Here is a 2,548-nt window from a genome sequence, read left to right on the forward strand (position 1 = left end):
ATTCCATATGTTTCTATAAGAACCCAGCTAAGTTTTTCCCCAGCAGTTCTTACAGCCTTCTTCCTCTCCCAGCTTCCAACTCACACGTGGTCACTCTGCTTCCATTTGCTCCCACTGAGGGTGGGAGGAAAGGGGCTTAGTGGGCAGCAGCAAGGAGGCGAGGCTTTGGGGAACTGCCGTCCCGACTGCCCTTTTTCAGAATCCCTGAGTAGGGCTGTGCCTTCCAGCAGCTCTTGACAGTTACTTTTTGAGAGCTGAGGGTTAGGTTATTGGCCTGGAAGACGCCAGCCCACCCCATCTCCAATGCAGTCACAGACTGCACGGTATAAAGAGCCCTGGATGAGAATCCAGGCTTGGGTTAAATTTTTCCTTTATTTTTAGATTTTTTTTTAAAATATGTAACTTCTTGGGATGAAGTCTTAAGTAGCTTAGTCTGGCACCTCCAATTTGTTTATTTTGTTCTGTTGAGAAAGGGTCTCACCATGTAGCCCTGGCTGGCCTAAAAACTCACTCTGCAGACCACCAGGTTGGCCTCAAACTCACAGAGATCCACCTGAGTGTTGAAATTAAAGGCGTGAGCCACCACACCTGGCTTGGCCTCCAACTTTCTAATTTATTTATTTACATTTTAAGTGTGTGTGTGTGTATATACATGCCTGCTATGGTATGCATGTGGAGGTCAGAGGACAACTTGTGAGAGTTGGGTCTCTCCTTTTACTAAGTGGGTTCTGGGGATTGAACTCAGGTAGTGTCTTTAACCTGCTGAGCCATCTCACTGACCCTGGCCTCCAACTTCTGATGTAGTGGAGGATGGTCTTAAATTCTTGATCCTTTTGTCTCTACTTCCCAAGCACAGGAATTATAAGTATGGGCCACCATTCCTGGCTCCATTTATTTATTTATTATATTTTATTTATTTATTTTTATTTTATTTGTCTTTTTGAGACAGGGTCTCCCTGTAGCCCCAACTGTCCTGGAACTCACTATGTAGACCAGGCTGGCCTTGAACTCACAAAGATCTGCCTGCCTCTGCCTCCCAAGTATTGGGATTGAAGGTGTGTGCCACCACGCCTGGCTTGTATTATTTTTTTTTTTTAATGTGTATGAGTGTATTGCCTATATGTATGTAAGTGCACCCATATTGTGGGTAATACCTCTGGAGATCAGAAGAGAGAGTCAGATCACCTGAAACTGGAGTTACCAACAGTTGTTAGCTGCATATGGGTGCTGGGAACCAAACCTGGGTCCTCTGCAAGAGCAGCCAATGCTCTTAACTGCTGAGCCATCTCTCCAGCCCCACATTTATTTTTGTTATTTTTATGTATGTATATATGTGTAGCTGTGTGTGCATACCATGTGTGTACACCCTCAGAGGCCAGAAGAGGGCATCAGATCATCTGGAACTAGAGTTATGAAGGGCTATTAGTAGTCAGTGAGTGCTCTTAACCACTGACCCATCTCTCCAACCCCCTGCTTAGGTCTTGACCACTAACTCTGGCCCTCTCTAGGCTGCATGTGTGATTTCAAAGGGCCCTCCCATCCTTGATAGTATTTAGATTTGTGAACATATGGGAAAAAGCCCTTGGGTAGTGTATTCATCCCCATCTAGGTCAACAGGACTGCCAAACTGGGTTCCCATTGACAACAGGGCTTCAGATCCAAGAAAGCTTCTGCCTATAACATTTGGTTCTGAAAGAAAGCAGATGGTGGTGAGGAAAGGGGATATTCCTAGCTGTTAGGTCAATGTGGTAGAGAAGTATAAGGCAATGGTGGGCTCCACCATGGAGGGATTTAAATCTGAGCTGAGGACAGAGGGCTTACAGAAAGCTGTCCCCCTATCAGGGACTTCTAGCAAGCTAGTGGTCATGACCTAAGTAGGGGGCTGGAGAGATGGCTTAGCAGTTAAGGGCACTGCCTGATCTTGCAGAGGACCCAAGTCCGGTTCCCAGCACCGACATGGCGCCTGACAACCATCCATAACTCCAGCTTGTCAAAGGCAACCTCCAATTCCTGGTCTCAAGGTGACCTATCCTCCTATCCTGACTGCCCACTGTCCCTACCCACAGCCTGACCTCCGCATCTTGTCCACTAAGCCTAGCCACAAAATGACTACCAAGTTCTACCCATACAGCAGAGGCTGGTAGAGCCTCAATCCTGGCCACTCTGACTCATCTTAGACACAGAGAGCCCCCTTGACCTTGTTTCTGACTGATCCCTAACGGGAGAAAAATGAGCGGACAATGTCAAACTGCTAGTGAAGCAGGACATCAGAGAAGAGCTAGGGTGGGTGGGGAGGGAGGGAGGAGTTCTGGCTGAGGGCAGAGAAGCCTGGTGGCCCGAGGCCACTCTCGGAAGGTCGGAGAGGCCTTGTGCAGGGCACATCGCAGGCGCTCGAGGAATGCGAGTTGCCTGAAAGAATGAAGGAAGGAAGGAACGGGGTGCGATCCAGGCGGCCGCCGGACCGGGTCGAGGCAGGAAGCCGGGGTGGGGGCGCGGCGAGGCTGCAGCGGCCCGAGCGCAGCTGGGGGCAGCGACTCGGCCGGGCGCC

The sequence above is a fragment of the Nannospalax galili genome, unplaced genomic scaffold (assembly GCF_000622305.1).
Source record: "Nannospalax galili isolate Female #2095 unplaced genomic scaffold, S.galili_v1.0 scaffold184, whole genome shotgun sequence".
NCBI classification, from domain to species: domain Eukaryota; kingdom Metazoa; phylum Chordata; class Mammalia; order Rodentia; family Spalacidae; genus Nannospalax; species Nannospalax galili.